Source organism: Canis lupus, chromosome 8, assembly GCF_003254725.2.
Source record: "Canis lupus dingo isolate Sandy chromosome 8, ASM325472v2, whole genome shotgun sequence".
Taxonomy (NCBI): Eukaryota; Metazoa; Chordata; class Mammalia; order Carnivora; family Canidae; genus Canis; species Canis lupus.
The window spans coordinates 14,981,418-15,004,601 of NC_064250.1; the positions used below are offsets into that span (position 1 = coordinate 14,981,418).

A 23,184-nucleotide genomic window follows, 5' to 3' on the forward strand; every position below is an offset into this window, starting at 1 on the left:
AAATCTATTGTGGTTTTGTAAACTCTTTAAGAAAGTGTTGAATTTCCATCTAGTCTTCAGATAGCTTTTATTGTAATCATGTTCAATGCCTTTTTTAAGCAAAGGAACTATTCCAACTTTATAATACAAAAACACTTAAAATTAGTTATTCCAGTCTGGCAGTTGGAAAGGAATATTTCACATTATTGGTAAAGATAGATGCTCTTTCCGAGCAATTATGTTGCATTCAAATGAGACATATGTGATGTTTTGGTTGTCCCAATGCTCGTCCCCCCCTCCCCCTGTCAAAAAAAAAAAAAAAAAAAGAATCAGGACATCTGGCAAGGCCTAGGGAAAAGCAGCTAAACTCACTGAAGGGACAGGGTACTTCTCACATGAAGACAGACTAAAAATACAAAAACCTATTAGTGTGAAATAACAAAGGCTGAAAGGGGAGAAGTAACTGGGACTTCTGAATCCCCAGCTATGTGGGACCACCAGCTAGACAAGCTAATTAAAATTAGCAACCCATTTTTGTTTATGGCCTACAGGAGCACACAAGTTTTAGAAATTAGATACAAGTACTACAACTGAGAGGAGTTAAAGAGAGGGAGACGTTGGTAGTTTTCAACAGATGGCAGTGATTTTATTATTTTCTTTAAGAAAATCCAAAGGATAATCAACTTGAGAGAGCATTTTGAACTTCAGAAATCAAATCAAGATTTAAAGACATTTTTGTAAAGTTGTGAAGCTAAGAAATAAGCCAGCAATGTTTTTTCCTCATAAGATAGAAGCAAAGTAACAATATTTAAAATTTGGTTGTTTGGTTCGTATTTTGAGTAAAGCAATTGCTTTTGCTCATGCTTTCATAACTGTAAACATGACATGCATCTGCGGGGTCAGCATGTATTCATTTACCTTCCCTTGGCATTGTTCAGCTCTATCAAACACCTGTAACACAATATGCTCCATTGTAGGAGACTAGCAGCAAGGTCCTATTTAATTAACTAATTGGATGACTCATCCTACACGTAAATTAGCATTATTAGGCCTTTTATAATGATTGTTGAAGCATTGTAAATTAATTTTCTTACTGGCTATGACCATCATTTGCTGCTATCACTGCTATCACAGTATTTAGAGATAATGCCATGCACAGTGGGAAACCTCTATCGGCAGAAAATGAACATGGTCATCCTTGGATCACCAATTAGAAAACCTATTGTGTAGCAAAAACATCATTTCTATGCTGTAATATGATCAAATAACCATTAATTACCTTCACTAGTGAGAATTACCTTCTTTGTTGGAGGAGTATTACATTCCATATTATAGTTCAAAAATGTCAGGAGAAACCAGCAACAGAAACATCAATTTCTAAAACCGATACATGTAATCCAAATCATATTAACCTAACATGCTACATGTCAGGTTAAATTAGCATAAGCTTTGTTACTGAGTCTGAATAAGATAGCTTACCTCTTAGCCTTTAGATGTATTGATTAAATAGGTCATCCTCACCTGCCCATAAATACAAATATAATCAAACTGCACTGTTCTCTAGGGAACTGAATAGCAAAAATACCTTGATATGTATCCAATCCAGATTCATGATAATTAAGAGCCTGTTTCTTTGCCTAATGCAGAGATGACAGGACAAAGATAAGCAAATCCCTAGAGGCTATCCTTAGAGCCTGTGCATGGTTGTGTGTGTGTGTGTGTGTGTCTATGTGTGTAAATACGAATGCTTCCTACAACCATGGTCCTGGAACTTTCTTTCATGAGATTCTCTTGCTTTCATGAGAGGGATGTGTGACACCACCTTCCCTTCCAAAGTACACCACCTTAGAAGCTCATGTGGAAGCAGCCATTGTGGAGAAGACTGCCCATGTATGAGTGTCATGAAGGTTCAACCATGAATGAACAGGAATGCCAATGTGAGGTCCCTGTCTTGTTCAGCATAGCCATTAAACCTTCACTGGGGAAGGATTTGATGTGATGGTCAGGAGACAGAACCCTGGTTTAGGTTGCCAGGATTTGGCCCAATTCCTACCCTTTAGAAGCTATGTCCCCTAAGGCAAGATACTTTAGCTTCTCTGAGGCTCAGTTTTACTCATTTTAAAATATTACTCACCTCAAAAGTTTGTCGTGGCTATATATATTCTCAGGGAATTTCTGGTGGTCTAAATAGCAGAACCACAAAATGAAAGACTAGTAAGTTTGACTACACAAAAATTTAAGTCACTGCAGGACTATAATTATCATAGATAAAAATAAAATAAAAGGATATATTTTATTTTAAAATAATCCAGCAGGGCAGAGGAAGAGAGGTAATATAGGCAGGCATGGTAATAAATGAATTAAGTTTATATGTATATTGATAATGCTGGGTATTTAGCCCATACAAATTTTTAATCTATTTTCTTTGTTTATGTATTTGAAATTTTCTGAAATAAAACATTAAAAAAAATAAAAACAAAAATACCATGGACAATATCAAAACAATAATGACAAATTAAGGGAAAAAATATTCATAAGACATGAAATACTAAAGGGCCTAATATATAAAGAAGTCATACAAATCAATTAAAAAAAACCCCAACAAATCAACATTTCAAAAATAGAAAATGAACACAATTACAGAAAAAAAGAAAAATATATCAAGTAAAGTATTTATAAAATATATATTTAAACTTTAAATTACATTTTAATTAATTTAAATAAATATAAATTCTTATTTATACTTTAACAAAATAAAATTTCATCATATTTAAAATATATCAAGTAATGCTCATTTTATTCATATTAAGAGAAAATACAAATTAGAAGCAATAGTGAAAATCCATTATGACCTATTGAATTGGCAAAAATCAAAAAGTTTTATAATATATGTGGGTAAGAGTATAAGGTAGTATAACTTCTTTGGAGAGCAATTTTATAATACCTGTGAAAAGTTAAAGTGTACATTCCTTTTAACCCATCAGTACTGCTTCTAGGAATTTGCCTACAAATATATTCACATATGAATACAAAGCAAAACATACAAGGATATTTTATGTAGTTGATTGTAATAGCAAAAGATTTGCAATATCCTAAATGTCTATTAGGAAGGAATTGGTTAAACAGATTATAGCACGCCCATGTAATGGAATACTGAGAGGTGGTTAAAAAAGAATGAGGCAGCTCCATAATATGAGTTAAATGTGAAAAAGAAGGAGTAGAACAGTAGATTAATATATGACTGAGTGTAAAATATATCCATATGTTTCCATATGCATAGAATAAGAATCTGTAGAAGGATATATAAAAACTGCTAGCAGTGGGTGCCTCGGGAGAGGGGAAATGAGGTAGAGGAAGATACAGATGTAGGATGGAGTCTTACTCTTCACTGTACCCTGTGTCTTTCTAAACCTTTTTTATTTTTTACTGTGGGCATATATTAGCTATTCATAAATATATTTTTATATTTAAGTGCTTAGAATTGTGTTGGTATGTATTAAGCACTCAATGCTATCTACTCTTAGTGTACTGTTGCTCCAACCTCCATTTTAGGCCTATCTTTCACTCTGCCACTGCACATACCTTTTTACAATCAAAAGTGAATAATAATCAGTCCCCAAATATGCTCTGTTTTGCTGTTTCCATACTTATTTTTTTTTTATTATTGGTGTTCAATTTACTAACATACAGAATAACACCCAGTGCCCGTCACACATTCACTCCCACCCCCCGCCCTCCTCCCCTTCTACCACCCCTAGTTCGTTTCCCAGAGTTAGCAGTCTTTACGTTCTGTCTCCCTTTCTGATATTTCCCACACATTTCTTCTCCCTTCCCTTATTTTCCCTTTCACTATTATTTATATTCCCCAAATGAATGAGAACATATAATGTTTGTCCTTCTCCGACTGACTTACTTCACTCAGCATAATACCCTCCAGTGTTTCCATACTTATATTCAAGTGCTTGCCTCCTCTTAGAAGGTCCCTTTTCCATCTTTACTTATTGAAATTCTACCTACCTTTCAAGGCCCAATTCAAATTTATGTAACTTCTTCAGCAAGAAAATCTACTCATGCACTTATTTAACACGTAGTTCTTGGTTACCTATTTTGTACAGGCACAATGATAAACACTTGGGCTAGAACCATGAAAAAACCAACAGTATCCCTGCCCTCATGAAGCTCACGGTCTAGAAAGGAAATTTCCTTACTATTGATAAATGCTATGACAAATGTGGAAGGATGTGGAAGTGCAGAGAAGCGGCACCTACCCAAAAAAGAGAAATGGTTGAGTTGAAAGGAAAGTCAGAAACAAAATAGGATTTTAATTTTGAGTGAACCCAAAGAAGTTGTAGGTAGGGAGCAGCAGAGAATTGAGAAAGATTAGTCTTGATACCTCTCATGCTCGTGACCATTTGGAGTCATTGGTCTCTGTACCTCAGATAAACAAAGGCAGTCCAGAGAAAAGAGGCAGTGCGCCTCTTGCCCTTAGTCTGGAAAGCTCTCAAGGGTGTAGTTTTTCTGCCTCCCCAAGCCTATCATCTTTCATGAAGGCCAAGCCCTTCAGACTATCATACAAAAAACAAAGTTCTTTACTGAAGAGTCAGGCAGTTCTGGAAATGGTATTATAGGGGGAAATAAAAGTTTAATTTAGATATACCTTTGTACTAACCAAGGGCTGAGGCCTTGCAGAATTAGGAGTACCAAAGCATAGTGCCTCCCCAGCCTCTAACCTGCTCACTTCTGCCAGAGGTATCCCCCCAATCTGGTTCCCTCTCCCCGTCCTGGACTCCCTACCCCAGCCCCCATCTCAAACTTTCTTCAAGACTCCCAGTTAGGTGAAGCCCATGGCTCTCTCTGGGAGCAACTATCACTAACCCTTCAGAAGGAAGCTGCTTCTGGCTCCTTCTAGCACTTGCAAACTCAGTCAAGGCCCCAGATTTGATCTAGATATGAGCTTATGAGCTGAAGTTCTCAACTCAGTCCATAGCAACCAGAGGAATATTTTCATTCCCTGAAGAGAATGTAATAAGAGTACAGTCTTCCCCACTGATGAAAGATGTGTCACTGGTAGAGTAAATGCAAGGTGTAACAACAATCATTCACCTTATCAGACTAATTCTCCATAAAGGAAAGAATATTTCTGCTATTAGCCTGGTTTGGTCTTGACCTTTAGGGACTACTGCTACCAACCCCTGCTATCACTATGCTGAGAAACATTTTCCTCTTACAACTGAGATCTGACAGATTCCAAAAGCAACCACTTGGGTCAGTTGGAAGAATAAGTTACAATAATATCTAATAAGATCCTTTTGATTCAGATGCCCTTCTGATGGAGGTAAGGAAAAAAGTTTGCCAATTTACATAGCTGCTAGTTGAATTTCTCTTTCAGGAATTTGTTTGGTTTGCCTTTTTCAGGAGGAAGCTCCTCTCACTCACACATTAAAAATATGAAAAGAAAGAGAAAACAAACAAAAAACTCTGAATCAAAAATGAAATTCTGTGATTCTTTAAAGAATTGTAGAGTCAACCCAGGTGACTCCCCCATGGCTTCTGCAACTATGCCCAGGTGAAAAGTAGGCAAGAGAAGCTTTCATTACTTTTGATCAAATAGCCATGAACTGGAAACATGATTGGGTTCAACAACACAAAGAATCACATGGTGACTCAGTGGCACCTAGGAGACAACCCTCCAGGTCCCAGTTTACCTCTAGAAGAAGAGGGTGAGGTCCAGAGCCTCTCTGAGCATGTGCATGGCAAAAGATTTATGCTGCCCTCTGCTGGTAAGCAGCTCTACTGCAAATTTTTTACAAGGGGAAGGGGGCCTGGTAGATTGACTACTACCCCACTTCTAGCCCCCTTCCTAGCAGCCTCAAAGAGAAATAATCAATTACACTTAGAAGTTGAGGGGAGTGGGATTGAAGTGAGTGTGGAGTAGGGGGCGAATATAGGACAGAAGAAGCAGAAAGACCAGAAACCAGTAATATGTCACTATTAGAATCTAATATAGCCCACAGGGTTCATCTGTGTATTTGCTTTGTGGAGAGAAATTTTCATTAGGACTATCATGTGACATTTGAGTTACTTAGTAGTGAATGCATTCAGAAAATGCATTTCACTAATGCTTCCCTAATTCATAGGGGCTGCTGTTTTACCAGTCACCATGATCCTTAATCAGTGTAGTTGTATAGCATGTAGATGGTCTATAAAGGTGCTTCATAAAAATCATTTAATTCTAAATTACATGAGTGCACTTAACCCTAAAGATATTAAAACTGATTGTTTGATGTATTGCCATGGGTAGGTAGAAATTCAAAAATAAAAGCTTCCTGCACCTAAATCAAAGAGCACCAAGCTCATAGCCACTTGGTACAAGCACATGCATCAGTGTCATGAAGCTGGGCTATGATAAACTAACCCATTTTAGGCTTTTAAACTGTAAATATGAAGTACTTGAATTTGATCAGCGATGAGATACATAAGTGAGTTTTTCCGAGCAAAGTACTGTGTGTGACCTGATAGCCTGTTAGAAGCCTATGGAGATCACCTGTCACTTATTTGCAGACTCGGTGAGGGCAGCAGTGGGGCCAGCCACTGGTGTTTGGCAGGGCTGATACACAATGCTAGTCTAGACTCTAGCCTAGAGGCAGGTTTGGTGTGAGCAAATAGGAAAGAGCAATTTTCATTGACTGCATTTTTACCTTGAATTTTCCTTGTAACTACATTCAGACTTGCTTGACTCACATTATACAGCCCTCAACGCAAAACCATGTCTGTGACGAAACAAATCAGTCTTGATTATGGATCAAAATAAATTTTGGAGGGATATGTCCATCAAATTTGAGGTATCTCAATAATTTCCATGCTTTAATGAGTATAGTAAGAAAGATTATAAAATACCTACTCTTTCTCTGTTCCAGATAACAAATATGCTTACCTTTTCATTTAAGATTGTTTTCTCAGTTATGAGATTGACTTTGCTTTTCTTTTTTTTAAAAGCTTTCTTCTAAGTGGTTAAGCTGGCAGAAGAGAAGAAAAGATGTATCCTTTTCTCTTGTCCTTCTCTCCATGTTAACAGTGCTTTATGTCTGACTTTTAAAAGCTTCTGTAAAGCTGAAGCTTGTAGAGTCATTTCAAGGAAAATGGAGATTTTGAGAAATATCCAGGAAAATGCACAGATTCCCTACATCCCATTGAGAACTAAGTGGAATTGACCAATCAGGTAGCTAGCTCATTGTGAATCATCTATGTAGTACCTGTTGAGTGTAATATAATACAGTAGGTGATGAGAAACTTAAAAATAAATGGAAAATAAAATCTGTATTCTTGGAGCATACAGTCTGGCAGGCCTAAGTTCAGAAGAAAACACCCATTGCATTCAATGCTGGCTAAAGTCAGTTTCTCTGGAAACAGCCTCTGAATTAGAGATTGTACACAGGAGACTTTCTGGGGAGTGTGAGGAAGTGGGAGAAGCAAAGGTTGGCTGAGGAAGAAGTTGAGCTGTGATGCAATTGTCATAGAGGTCTCAGCTAATCCTCTGGAGTGCTCTGGGATGAGGATAGTCTTTAAGAGTTGTCCCAAGTGGAGGCAAGAGGATCTGGCTTTTATGTCCCTGCATTGACTAGTCATTGGATGCAGGCTGCCCCCATGGAGGAAGCAAAGCCTTGGTTGAGGCAGATCTTTTTGGCCCAGGGAAACTTCCAGAAAGGGACTCAGCCTTAAGTCTTCAGCAGGCAACACTCCCAGCAGCTGAGGGTGTGGAGGATGAGGGATGAGTATCTTGGTCCTGACAGCAGGAATCTGGGTAGTACACTATAGCATCCACAGTAGTCCCACCTGTGTGCTTCTTGGAGCCATTTGCTTTTTACAGTAGTAACTTCACTCCATCTGGAAATAGCTTCTTCAGATTTCTGATTGGTGCTTTTTGGGTACACAGCCAAAGGGGAAAATGACAACCCCTGCTACTGTTGCTGGTCTCAAGGACCATATCTGATACTTGTGTCTTTGTCCTGTATTTCTTATTCTAGATTTCCTTTACCCTTGGGTAGCATCTCTGCTGGTCTAGATCACTTAACTGGCAGGGTAATTTAGATCCTCAGCCCTGAGGGTTATGAGCTCCTGGTCACCATGCACTTCTTAGACAATGGCTACTGCATATGTCCAGAGAATACAAAAACAAACCCTGGTGGATCATCCGAATAAAAAACCTCTAGACCCATTGTATAATAGCAGCTCTGTTTTCTCCTAATGGTTAAGGCCAATTGCTTGGTAAAGATGGTGACTTTCTTAGCTTACTGGTGCCTTGGCATGAGATGCCCAAAGTGACTAAGCAGAAACTATTGCTTAAAGTTTAAACAACTCTTATTGTGTCCCTTGGTAAAAGTATTTCCCCTGTAGGAGTTAGGATTCTTATTTTCATAGAACCAGAGCCATCACTGGGAGTGTTTTAGTAAGCAGAACCATCCCTACTTTTATTTCTTTATTCCCAGTTCAATATTTTCTATCCATTAAGGACATATAACTTTGATGATGTTTGATTTCTGGTATAGACTATGTCCTAGGGGATGCTGCCCATAGTTGCAGGGCATCAAGACTAAGCTGGCCTCAAAAGAAGCTGACCTCAGCCAGCCTTGAAAAGGCTGTTCTACATATTGTTTTATTTCACTCCCTAAGGACAACATCTTATGGATGGTATGGTATTTGCCTACTGATATCCCCCCTTCACTTTAAAGACAGACTCTCGGTCCAAGTCAATGTTATATGAGACCCTGTGTTGGTAGATAACTCTGAGCCCTCAGACAGAAATACCGCCCAAGGCCTCATAGGCAGGAAGGACAAATCTGTGCCTGGAATAGATATCATTTCCAATCAAGATGAATTGCTGTCCTTCCCAGGATAGAAACTGCCCAAAGTAATCAAGTTACCACAATGTAGTTTCCTAATGTGATATGCCCTATGGGAGGCTCAGCTTGGTCTCTTGTTATTGGTTGGACATTTAGCAACAGAAGTAACTGGCCTGAATGAGGAGAAGGCTATACTGTTAGGCCCATAAAGTCTCCAGTTGTGCCACCAAAGCTCCATAAGCCTATTGTACTGCCATCAGGATAACAGAGATTAACTTATTTCATTGTTGAGTCTTTCTTTCTGGGTAGTGCCCTCCATTATTGATGCTCTCTAGTGGATGCTAACTTGGGATACAAATATCTTCACACTCATGCTGCTATGGACTGAATGAATATGCCTCCTTTCTGAAGCCCTAATTCCCACTATGATGGTATTTTTGGAGATAGAAAATTTGAGAGGTGATTAGGATTAGATGAAATCATGAGGATGGGGCCCTGCCTAGTCCGATAGGAAGTTTCCTTATAAGAAGAGACACCAAACAGCTTGTTTTTACTTTCTCTGAACATATGAAGAAGAACACACACAAGCCAAAAGGAGAATTCTCACCAGAACCCACTCTGGATCAATGCTGGCACCCTGAACTCGGTCTTCTAGTCTCCAGAACTGTGAGAATATAAGTTTCTGCTGTTTAAGCCACCTATTCTATGGTATTTTGTCATGGCAGCCCAAGCTGCCCTCCTATATTTCATCCAAATGTTTTTTCCCAGATCTCCTTATCCCAGCTTTTAAAAATCTTTCTTTCTAGGCTCTTGACCAACCAAACAGGCCATTTGCTACTTCCCATGAGTCTATTAATATTCTTATATTAAGCCATTTCTCTTTCCACACACAGTAGAGGCCCAAAGTTCTGTACATTAGGAGGATTTCCCTTGAGCACTCTCTTTTAGGACCATATGTGTGTGGGACCCTATAGAAGCCATCATTTTTTTGGCTTCTACCCATATACTAGGTAATATATTCATGAACCAAGCTTGTCCTTTTTTCTCTTCTGTGATCTGGTCACAAGGGAGCTTGTGTTGACATAGGTTTGAGTTGAGGAAGAAGTTCTGGTGCAACAGTGGTAAATGATCTGGATTCTGGGTCAACCGTTTTAAGCTTACCTATGTACTCCAGCCCTGCTCATACCCAATCTTAATATACCACTTCCATTTTATGATAGAGTTCTTCTGAGTCTTTATAATTTGGTGGTTCTAACAAAATCCAGTTTAATTCTTGCCATATAGTCAATTGACATCCCATGGTTTTCATCTCTACCAGGACCTAGTAGCATACCAGGAGCTAGTTTTAAATGGTATGGAGTTCTATGCTATAGGTGGCATGTCCTTGCTCTATAATCCTACAGCTCTACATTTTAAGTCTTCTATTGGTGGCTGCCATAAACTCCACACGGTGTGTTTTCCAAGTGTGAAAACAATAGGGTCTGCCATATTGTTCAGCCCAAATGGCAGAGTTGCTTGCATCTCAACCCAAACCTGCTTCAGACCCTTTACTCCTCTGAGCCTCTCTCAAAACTGGCAGCCTTCTATGTCATCCAGTACATGACTGTTGTAGTATTCCCACTCGTGCAATATCCTGTCTCCAGGGCCTGAAGAAATGTATCAGAGGTTTTGCTTCCTTTTCAGAGATGGAAGGTGCAAGATGCTATGATTTGTCCTTTATTTTGGAAGGGATATAGTGGCATGCTCCAGACCACTGGACCCCTAAAAACATCACTAATTTGCTGGGCCCCTGAATTTTCATGGGGTTTATATCTTACCTTCTGGGTTGCAATTGTCTTAACTAATTCTATAATTATTTGCCACTTTGTACTCAAATGGTCTTGTTAATATAACATAATGAATCATTATGATGTTCTGTGGAATATCCTGGTTTTCAAAGCACTTTCAGGCTATCAGAGAGGGTGGGTGAGTTAACACAACTGTGGGTCAAGAATGTAAATGTACACCATATTTGTCCCACATGAATGCACACTACTTTGATCCCTCTATCCAGATCACTGGCATCACTGGCTTCATACATGTACCCAAAGCTGTCTTCATCTCTTCCAGCAGAAATACCATATGTGACATAGTAGCTGCAGTTGAGACTGCTATTTGGTTGTTTGCCATAGTCCACTGTCATATAGATTTCACCAGTTCTTTTTGTATTGAGCCAGACTTGGGGATAATGATGGGGATCATTGCCCCTGTATCCTTTATGTCTTTAAGGGTGACATTAATCTCTGCTATTCCCCCCACCCCCCAGGCCAGGTATCAATGTCAACTCAAATCCTGTGTCCAAATGTCACTGAAATATCTGTATTCCTCATCATCTGCTCTATGGTTACCTTAGTAAATGACCATAGGTCTCATAGGGAAGGGCTAGGGGAATCATTACTGCATATTACTAGCCATGATGCTGCAGGGTCATAGTCTCTCATTCAGTGAATGGATTTAGGGTCTGGGAACTGGCTTAGATCCAAAAACTAGGCAGAGGATCATGGTTTGTTTTTGTTTTGTTTGATTGGGATGGCTGCTCTTATTCATTCTTGATTTCTTTTGAGTATATAAATTAAGTAATACCCTTGTCAGCTGACATCTGTCCTGCCCCTGGGAACGCTGTTCTATTAACCATCTCCATACTTTTCTGAATGTCACACTATGCTAGCTGCCACTCTGACATGACTGCTCATTAATTTTGTGTTCAACTTACTTTTGATAGTTATGTGCCATCATCTAGCCTCTATATTTTCAGGATATAATTAGCCCCATTCTACTGTCACCAGTGCTATAATCAATTTTTTACCATAAGCTATGGCCTGCAAAGGATAGCCATCATTGGACTTCTCAATAATGTTGGTGGCCTCCTCATTAGCGCATTTCTTATCACTTTGGCAAACATGGTGTCTTCCAAGCCCTGTCTATCAGTGCTGATTTCCAGTCTTACACAGTATATCTGTTCTGACATACTCATTTCTCTGTGACTTTTGATTCCATCTGTGATGGACTTCTCATCTAATGTAGGAGATTGTTTTTTCTAAGCTTCCTACAGCACATTAGCGCTGACTCCTGGGGTTGTTGCCAGAAATTAAATCCTGTGTCCCAGGCAAGTATTCTTGTACGGATAAACTCTCCTTTATCTAACTTCACATTTTACCTCCTTTAATCCAGAATCTTTAGGAACCAATCCTATAACATTCTCCTGGATTTTGCCAATATATTTGTGGGTTGGTTCCCAAATTCCTTTAGCATATATAATCCCTTTCCTCACTTACAGTCCTAGCACTTCCCTAGCTGGGTTGTGTTGTGACTTGATCCTTTTGTTGGTCTGTTAGCCAGGAGGAAAGTGGGCATAGATCCCAAGGAGAACATATATGATTTAGCAAGCAGAGGCCTCTACATCATCTTCAGGTGGGATGCAAGGGGAACTAGCTTTTGGCAGGAAAGCATGGTTTCCTTCTGAAGATCTAGAGGACTCAAGACTCATCTGTGTTTTTATTTTTTTCATTTATTTTTAAAAAATATTTTATTTACTCATTCATGAGAGAAACACAGAGAGAGGCAGAGACACAGGCAGAGGGAGAAGCAGGCTCCCTGTGGGGAGCCTGATGCAGGCCTCGATCCCAGGACCCCAGGATCACAACCTGAGCCAAAGGCAGACACTCAACCACTGAGCCATCCAGGCATCCTCATCTGTGCTTTTAAAGTTCTTTTGTGCAATGGTGCAGGTGTCAAGTCCCAGGATCCCACTCATCAGTCAGGGTCCTGAACTTGGTGTAGGAGACTTGCTATAATTAAGAAATCAACACTCTCTGTGACCCTTTTAATCTTAAAATTAAATCCTGGTCTGACCCTCAGCATTTTCTGTCCCCTTGCTGTAGGAAATGAGAAACTATATACAACCATGGAGGCCCTGTGACTTTCATATCTTGCCTTAAATTGGTAGTTAGTTATCTCTCTTTTGCCTTTTCATTATCTTTGTCAAATATGTATTGATAATACCTAGCAACAGTCAATCAATTCCATAGTCCTTATAGGTACTTTTCCTGTTCCTCCCAAACATCTGAGGTATTGTACCGGTCAGTACATTCCCTTCTACTGGCATCTTGTCTGGTTCACCACCTATAAGAGTTCTAATAATTGCATTGATATGGCGTGCCAGAACCTATCAGTACTTCACTAACACTAGTGGGGTCCACCAATTGGACAGTGGATAAGCCAGCCTCACAATCCTATTTTATAGTCAGTTTCCTAGGATCATTCCTATGCCAGCTGTCTAAGTTGCCAACTGAGGGGATTTCCTTGCTAACTTGAAATGCCTCTAGTCATACTATAATTTCCAGTATACCAGTGTAACATAGATCTGTTGGTTTTCTCTTTTTTTTAAGATTTTATTTTTTTATTTGAGAGAGAGTGAGAGAGAAGAGTGGAGGGACAAGCAGACTTCTCACTGAGTGCAGGGCTCAATGCAAGGCTCGATTCCAGGACCCTCAGACCATGGCCTGAGCCAAAGGGAGATGCTTAACCAACTGAGCCACCCAGGTGTCCCCACATGGGTCTGTTTTTAGACTTCCTGTTAAGTTCTGAAGATGCACATGCCTATTTTGGTATCAATACCCTGAAATTATTGAAAATTATGAAGTTATTTTTCTTTTTCAATGATAAAACTTTATCTTTTTCTGGATAAAACTTAAAGTAGACTTATAAATTCCTAATCTTCAAAAATGATGATTTGAATATTTATAAAAATTGCATTAAATTTATAGGGTAATTCAGAGAGTGGTGTTACAACATGAAGTTTTCTCCCTCTAGAAACCTGATATTTCTCTCCAATTATCCAAATTTTCGTTTATTTACTTCAGTAATGTACTATAGTTTTCTTTGATCTAGATTTTATGATGTACATTTACACACATGGGAAGAAGGCTATTGTGTATGAGTTTTTCTCTATTATATTTTGACATTTTACTAGAAAATGATTAATTTCAATGTTTTTTCACTGAATTTTACTAGTCTGATTGCTTTTATTTATTTATTAGAAAAGAGTTGGGGAAGGGCAGAGGAAGAGTTGGGGAAGGGCAGAGGGAGAGGCAGAGAGAGAATTGCAGTTCAATTTGTCTCCACACCTAGTATGGAGCCAGATGCATGGCTAGATCTTACATCCCTGAGATCACGACCTGAGCCAAAATCAAGAGCTGGATTCTTTTTTTTTTTTTTTGTTTTTTTTTATAAGAGCTGGATTCTTAACCAACTGAGCCACCCACATGCCCCAGAACTGTTGCTTTTTAAAAGGAAGGCCTCTAATGTTTTTTTACCATTAAGTTTGGTGTTTGTGGTTCTTTTCAGATAAATGTTTCATATTCTTTTATCAACATTTTCTTTTTTGTGAGCTCTGCACCCAGTGTAGGGCTGGAACTCACGACCCTGAGATCAAGAGTTACATGCTTTACTGATTAAGCCAGCCAGGTATACCCCATCTTCCATTCCTAGCTTATTAAAGGTTTATTAGTTTATTACAGTTTTAATAAGAATGAATATTGCATTTAGTCAATTGCCACTGAGATATTAATAAATTAATCATTGTTTAGAAGATGGCTGGCAGACTGCTAGTCATCTGAGGGTAGAAGTATACTGAGCATTTGGGAAATTAATTACCTTTCTGTCTTTCTAAAATGCCCTCTAGGTAGAAACTTCCCAGAATGAAAGTACATGTACTCCAAACTGAACACACACTTGGGAGGGCTAGAGGAATCCACTGGGCAACTATATCCCTGTTTGAGCACAGAGAAACTCCAAGAAATGCAGACAGGAATGGCAGCAGCCAGAGATAAAGAAAAAGAGCCAAGGTGAAAGAATATTCTTTAATGAGTACACTGGGTCCCTATGCCAGAAAAGGGGCATCAGAGAGAGTGTACCTGTGTGTGTTTATCATGGCATTATAAGATGCATCACTTTTGGCAGACACACAGTTTAACTCCTCAAATAACTACACTTCGAAACTCTAGTTCCTCTCCTTATTCTTAGAGCCCATTGCTTGGAGAAAATGAGCTACCTTAGAAATTGAGATTAATGACAGTCTTCTCAAGGAAAAGTAATAAAAAGTAGACTTTCAAGTAAACAAAATAGATAAAATCTATGTGCACATTACTAACCCATCCTTAGTTGAAGCTCATTTGAAACTTAGGTCTTTATTATTTGCTGTTTATGTTGTATGCCAGTGCTTAATCAGCTTGTCTCTTTCTATGATTGGTTATACAGTTTCCAAAACAAACAAACAAGCAAACATTAAAAGCTGTTTTGTTTATAGGGTAAATGTATCTTTATTCCCTCTTCTATTAAAAATGTAAGCCAGCCCGGTCTTTTTTTCACTTGCCAAGGAATCAAGGCAGCCAAGAAGCTCTGGGAAAACAGGGACACTTCCCTTCTGGTTCTACCCATTTTATGCAGCTGCAGGATCAGGAATGCCAGGGGATCTTTTAAAAGGTGTCAAAGGAAGGTTTACTTTAGATCCCCTAAAAACACCTTTATTATAGGAAGGGCTTGCTCGGAAACTGAACCCTGTATCAACTTTGCTTTGGAAGGTCTCACTAAGAAGATTATTGTGTTCTCAGATATTTGGGGAAAATAAACAAGAAAACCAGTGCTCTGGTGTGATACAGGGGATAGAAACAAGGGTATAAGCAAGGACCAGGTTAGTCAATAAGACCTGACAATTTGACTATCTTTTTATTTTATATTATGTTATTTATTCATTCATGAGAGACACACAGAGAGAGGCAGAAACCCAGGCAGAGGGAGAAGCAGACTCCCTGTAGGAAGCCAGATGCAGAACTCGATCCCTGCGATCACAACCTGAGCCAAAGGCAGACACTCAACCACTAGGCCACGCAGGCATCCCTTGACCATCTTAATGTCTCTGGCAGTCATCTCCCATTCGCATTTGAATTTACATTGCCCTACCCTTATCACTTTTCATCTAGATAATTGAAACAGCCAACAACTCTACAGCCCCAGGATAACTTTCCCCACCTACCTGCCTTCTGTTCTCAGAGTATCTTCCTTCAATGCAGGCTGATCACGTCACTGCCTAACTAAACCCCCTTACCTGCAGTAGCATTTTCCAAAGTGAGGTCTCAATTGGAATCATCTGGAATGCTGATTTTAAAATGCTAATTTTGAGCCCTAACACATCAAGATCAAAGCCTCTGGGTGTGTGGAATTTTAAAAAGCTCTCCAGGTGATTCTTTGCCACATTACAGTTAGACAACCCCTGAGCCACTGTAAGTGCAAACTCCTCGTGGCATGAGAGAGCCTTCAGAATCTGGAACCTTGGCTTATTTTCTCAGCCTCATCTCCACCAATCACTCCCCATTTGTCCTAAAAAGCTGCACCCAAATAAACAACTTGTGTTTTGTTGAAACATGCTGGGCATGTCAGGTATCTGTGTCTCTTGATACATCATTGCCTTTTTTTCCTTTGACTGCTAAAACCCCTGTGTATCCTAAAACTCATCTCCTCCTTGAAGCCTTCCTTGATGATGCTGTCCATAAGAGTGTCTTTCTTTCCTTGGGACTCCCACAGTTGGGTGCATGTTATTCTATTCCAGCACTCACCCCCTAGGCTATTGCTCTGTAAATAACTGCCCTTCTTTTATATGGAAGCTGCTGAGAGCAGAGCCTGGATCTTATTTATTTTCAGCATGTTAGAGTGCTCAAAAGGGATTGACTGAGGGATTGAATGAGTATTACGGTTCTCATTCTGACCAGCACCGTCCAATCAAAATATAAATGTGAGAGTTATGTAATAAATTTTTCTAGTAGCCATAGTAGAAACAAGTGAAATTAATTCTCCTAATATACTCTTACTTAACGCTGTCTATCCAAAATATTGTCATGTCAGCATATAACCCCCATTAAAAACTATTGAGATGGTTTATATTCTTTCCTCATACTAAGTCTTCAGAATTCTAGGGTATATTATATGCTTAACATATGGCAAACCAGACTCACGTTTGAGCACTCAGGTGCTTAACAAGCACAGGTGCATCATGGTTACTCTATTGGACAGCATAGTTTGAGACTAGAGAGGATGCTGTCAAGGTGTATGTGCGAGTCTTCGCAAGTGAAAAAAAATGCAATCTAGGTCAGTGTTCATCTTTGGTGGTTACGTGACACTGGGATGGTTTTTACCAAGACTGTTAACCTTGCCCTCATTCACCTCACAGAGCTGTTGAGTCCAGTTCTGACTGATGGTCCGGCATACCAGCTATACACAGCCCACAAAGAAGCTTCAGGACAGTGAGCAGCTAACAAGCCTCCTTCTCTTCCAGGCCTTTGGAGCTGAAATGTCCAGATACACTACCTCTCTAGGGAACATTAAAGGCAGTAAGAATGCTGCATTCTTTGGTGTGTAAAGCCACACCCTCTAATGCCATCATTACGGAGGCTTTGGTCACCAAAAGAAAAAGCCACAGAAATGTAAATACAGTTCATTTGTAGATGCCATGGTAGAGGTAAGCTCCAGGTATCCACACCCTCTAGGGACATCATTCCATCTGAGGGAGGAGATTTTAAAAATGTCTTAAGCAGGAAACTTAGAACACTTCCAAGACATGAGCTGTTTGTCTTGCTCAGGCCTGTCTGCTGGCTCCCTCTAACTCAACCTAAGTGAGTGCCGAGCTCAACCTCTCCTCAACCTCTCAGGTCAGAACTAAGAAAAGAAAATGAATCTCCAAATCCTTGCCCCATACTCTGTTGACCTCAGTTAAGAAACCTGGTGCCAACTGGCACTAAGTGTAGGGTGGCACCAGCAGTCGACTTGGCATTCCCTGCCTGGCATCTTCTTGCTGGGCAGTGACTCAAAGTAGTCTTTCCATCTGCTCCCTCCTTTCCCCCACCTCATTTTCAATTAAACAATCAGGTACACAAATTAGCATTGGAACCAAAATGGTTTCCTGGGAAACTAATGATAAAAATCCCAGTTTTAAAACATTTTCTTTGCAACCTAGAGAGCAAAGCCATGTCTTTCAAGAGGACAAAAGCCCTGAGCCAGAGAACTCCACCTTATGTAAAAAAGTGTCCCTGACCAGAGATTCTGGAAGAGATGAAAAGTGCTATTTGAGGCTTTCAGAACATGCTTTATGTATTTTCCTATTCTTACTCCCACATAATCCTTGCTCTCCAGTCACTCTTGACTGTTTTTACAGAAATGAAATATTTCCTTGTTAATTAGTTTTCACTGGGGACCTCCTTCCTGAGCTCTTTAGAATGCAAGCAGCTGGAGGATGGGTCAGGATTTTTGCCATTGTCAGGTGGACCTCTCCATATTATATGTCCATCCAGAGAAGTATACCCCCTGGAAATTATCTCAGAAAAAAATTTACATTCCAATAATAATATATGCATTTTGTATGATAGTTCATAGTTTACAAAATGCCTTCATATATATTTCCTCAATTTAACTTCACAATAGTTGGAGTAGAAACAACAGGTTCAATATTCATATGAATATCCCTAATATTCAGTATTCATGTGAGTATCTGTAGAAGCATTCATTCAATTGGTGAATATACTGAGACCCTCTGTGTGTCTGGCCTTGTGGAATGCACTGGGGAACAGAGCTATCAAAACATTAGTTCTTGGGCAGCTCAGGTGGCTCAGCGGTTTAGCTCCTGCCTTCAGCCCAGGGCCTGATCCTGGAGACCTGGGATCGAATCCCACACCAGGCTCCTTGCATGGAGCCTGCTTCTCCCTCTGCCTGTGTCTCTGCCTCTCTCTCTCTCTCTCTCTCTCTCTGTCTTTCATGAATAAATAAATAAAATCTTTAAAACAAAAAACAAACAAAAAAAACCCATAGTTATTTCTGGGAGGAGCTGAGTCTTGTGGGAATAGAAAACAGACAATTAAAATCTATATAAACACTCTTGCAGATATGTACAGCATGATGAAGGAACACATGAGAGGGACCCTTAGTGCAGAATTTGAATATCAGATAATTTCTTAATCTGAAGAAATTAAACTTCTTAATAATGGAATTTCTGATATCCTAACTAGTAAGGGAGCTGTTGCAGGGAGGCTTTCCCAGAGACCCCCAAATCACATACCACTGGCTGTGTCTTACCTGGAAGGTATAAGTATACTATGTATATAGTATGTATGCAGTGCACATACAGTTATAGTATGAAACCAGAATTTGTGTAGTAGTCATAACATTGGATATGACTCTAAATTGCCAGGCCTGGGGGGCACCTAGGTGGCTCAGTGGTTGAGCATCTGCCTTCAGCTCAGGTTGTGATCCCAGGGTCCTGGGATTGAGTTCCACATTGGGCTCCCTGCAGGGAGCCTGCTTTTCTCTCTGCCTATATCTCTGCCTCTCATTCTGTGTCTCTCATGAATAAATAAATAAAATCTTTAAAAAAAAATAATAAATTAATTAATTGACAGGCCTGATTCTTTCACAATATACCAGGATCCGTATGCTCTCCAAAGGAGTATTAGACTTCTGATGTAGAATAACTACTTCTGAATGCAGCCTCTGCTTAAAACAGTTTATAATCCCCCTTTATTGGCATTTTCTTCAGAATGTGGAGGTAATATTTCTCCCCTTTTTTCTCTTGTTTTCTAAATACACATACATACTCATGCTAAACAATCCAGTATCACTCAAGTATACAATTTAAAAAATGAAAGTCTCCCACAATCATCTACCTCCCTCTGCCATATGCTGTTGATAGTTTGCAGCATATCTTCCCAGGTTTTTATTTTTTTCCTTGAAGATTTTATTTCTTTGAGAGAGCGGGGGAGGGGAGCAGAAACTGGGGGAAGGGCAGAGGGCTTCAAAGGACAAGCAGACTTCCCACTGAGCCCCTGATGTGGGCTCCATCCTGGGACTCCAAGATCATGATCTGAGCCAAAGTCAAACACTTAACCTGCTGAACCACCCAGGTGCCCCCTTTTCAGGGTTTTAAAAATGTATGTGTTTATACATTTTTTTTAGCAGAAATGTGACATAATATACATCGTATTCAATACCTTGTTTGAGGAATAGCTCTCTTAGATAGCTTTACATCTTGGCACAGAGTCAGCATTCATTTAAGTGACTGCATAGCCATTCATTATGCAGATGCACTATAAATTATTTAAGCAAACTTATGGCAAATGCTGGGCTATTTTTAATAGTTTTTCAGTTTTATACACAATGCTGTAATAGCCTTACAAACACTTATTTGCTCATTGGTTTGAGTATTTCTTTAAAACAAATCCCTAGAAGTTGAATTGATAGCATGTTCTTCACAGATCCTCAAGGGGGGCAGAGCTTTAACATTTAAGAATAACAAATCATCTAAAAACCTATTTGTCAAAATACAACTTAACATTAAGTGGGGAGGAGGGGAAAGATTTACAGAGAAGCTACTAACTGGGAGTCAGTCACAGGGCTAGAAACTTGTGTTATCTCATTACTTCTAAAAATTCTGAAAATTATTGTTCCCATTTTAGGGATGAGGAAATTGTGACACAATTGTGAGAGGCTAAACTTTTCCAAGGTTACATAGTTATCAAATGGAAGAACCAGGATTGGAGTTTAGGTCTTTCTGACCTGCCTTTAAGTAGGATAAACTCACATTGCTGGTTTCTTGATTTAAACTCCAACTGACTCTAAAGAAAATCTCAAAAACGTTTTGATCAGTTCCAGAAATGCTGAAATAAATACACATCTTATCACAGACATTACACATCTGAAACATAAATTCTGCTATTAATTATAAAATGTCTCATTAACTTAGTCACCTCTTCTCCCTGTTCTTACTGAATAACAGTGCTGTTTATAAGAAAAATGCATCCAAATACATACACTTCTTTGTTCTGAAATCCTTTTGCTCTAGGTTTATGTAAATCCTGTTATTTAAAACATTGGTAAAGAAACAAGCTCATTATTAAGCCAGTTTGGCTACACCCTCCATTGTATTTGATGGAACTAACCTGTTATCGGAAGAGCCTATACTTTCCTTATTAATTAACCACCTCTTTCCTTTCAACCTGCCTTTGAAAATTCAGTTCTATAGTATTCTTCAGGGTTTCTTTCTGGGGCAGTTTCTTCTGGAAACAAAATACAGAAGTTATGAGATGAAATGGGTAACAACAAAAAGAAAGAGAAACCAGGAGGCCAAAAGAATAGTACCCAGATATTTCACCTCTTCTCTGAATGGTTGTCTCAATTGCTTCAATTTGGATCATCAGCTCACAAGGCAATATTAATGTTTTCCAATGTAATGTTTTACTCACGTAATTTGCTCTTCAGCACTGGGTTTTCCTTTTCTCAAATCTTTTTTGGCACCACTCTTAGGTGCTCCCTAGTCTCTGCATACCCCAGCTACATCCCTTGTCACATTGTTTCTCATCCTTCCTCATTAGACTGAGAGTTTCTTGATAACAAAGACCATTGCTCTGTTATTCTGCCCTGAATTCAGAACACAGCACGTAGCACATGATTAGTGCTCAAGAAATATTTGTTGCTTGAATGAATATTTTCAGGAGCATTATTTCCCCTAAACCTTCAGTCAAAGAAGCACACTCCTGGGTTGGCCTGATATAAGTGATAGATACACAGTCACAACATAAAGTCAGGAAATTTGATGGCTGTTTTCCTCAAGTGCAGTCTGTTTTCATCCTTCACACATATGAACACAGAGCTCAGCACTGTACATTCACCCAGAAAGGATCCATTCATATCATAAGCATTAGTAAACAATGTTGATTTCATGGAAGATTTTGCAGGAATATTAGGGAAGGGTAAACTACTTAAAAGTCTTGATCAGACTCATTTGTTCTCTGAGGTCTTTTCTTTCCCATAAGCTTCCTCCCTCTATTATACAGGACAGCTCAGTCCTCCCCTGGCTTCTTTCTCTAGACTTCCATGTCCACACCTATTAAAACATCTGCCTTTCAGAGATAGTGGGTGTGTGTTAAAAATAGCATTTTCCCTGTCATATCAGCATTTTCAGTTATTAGTACTTAAATTAGATTTTCAACAGCTTTAAGCACTCTAATGTAAGCAAAAAATCTTGCTTCTTCCAGGCATACCATTTTTAGTTATCCCCTACCTCTCCAGTCCAAGGAAGAACTGGTTGTTTCTTATTGATGACCTCCATCTCACAGGTAAGTAAGATCCTTTGTGTTTGGCTGTGAGGCTCACTTCATCACCTCTTACACCTCATGGTTTTTAGCCCTCGAAGAAGAGGCCTTCTCACCCAAGGCCCTGACGTCACCACACCAGCTGAGGCAGAAACTTTTTTCACCTGATGGTTGGTGTCTCCTCTCTGGCCTTTAGGAAATATTCTTCTCCCTTATTAACTTTAACACTTATAATACAAGTGCAAATATATTAATTTGCTCACTGCTCACTACTATGAGTCAGGCACTGTGCTAAGCACTCTTTATACATCACCCTGTTTATTTTAGTTTTTTAAAGGTATTCATCTACAAGTTACTTTTATTTCTCATTAAATGAACACAGAGTTCATTAATAACAGTTATGTTTATTATACATATCCATCAGTGCAGCTTTCAATACCACTTGAAACATGCATGTCATCCTAGAGACGACTCAATTTTCCAGATACACATTACTGCAAAGCCATTATAATTTACTGAGGAGGTATTTGGTTAAAAAAATAAATAAATCATACTGTCCATCTGAATCAACTCTTGCTATTGGACAAGAGTTTAACACTATTTATCTGGTAATTCCTGCGTTAACTGGAATGTATTACCATAATTTTCTTTTATGTTAATGTAACCTTCAAATTTTGCAGAATTTTATAAAGTCATTCATTATTGTAGCAGATAGTTTAATGCAAAGATTGTACTCAACTAATGGAAGTCCAGCAAGGACTTTAATATTAGTCTAGTCTAATATTTTAAATTAAGCCAATTATCAATGAAAAACCCACTGACACATAATTTTTTGAAAATATGTTCTTATGGGGGCAGCTGGGTAGTAACTTAGTTGGTTAAATGTCCAATTCTTGATTTCAGCTCAGGTTATGATCTCAGGGTCCTGAGATCAAGCCCCGTGTCAGGCTCCATGCTCAGCATGTAGTCTGCTTCAGATTCTGTCTCTCCCTCTCCCTCTCCCTCTGCCCTTCCCCTTGCTCACACGTGTCTTCTCTCTCTCTCAAATAAGTTTTAAAAAAGAAAATATGTTCTCTTGAAGTTTCTATGTTTAGTCATGACAGTAAAATAATTCTTTCAAATTAAGACACTAAAGGGGCAATGCAACTCCCACTGAAAATGTTCTAAGAATAATTTACATTTCAAACAGTGCCATG

At 39.1% G+C, this 23,184-nt stretch overlaps 1 long non-coding RNA gene across 2 annotated transcripts in view; it reads left to right on the plus strand.

The window, feature by feature from the left end:
• The window catches only part of LOC112656958 (uncharacterized), a 117,858-nt gene that overhangs the window by 41,960 nt on the left and 52,714 nt on the right, over positions 1–23,184 (plus strand). For both annotated transcript variants that reach the window (XR_007412271.1, XR_007412272.1), the window contains exon 4: positions 21,932–22,012. This is a non-coding gene — a long non-coding RNA (uncharacterized LOC112656958). The remainder of the gene's footprint in view (positions 1–21,931; positions 22,013–23,184) is intronic.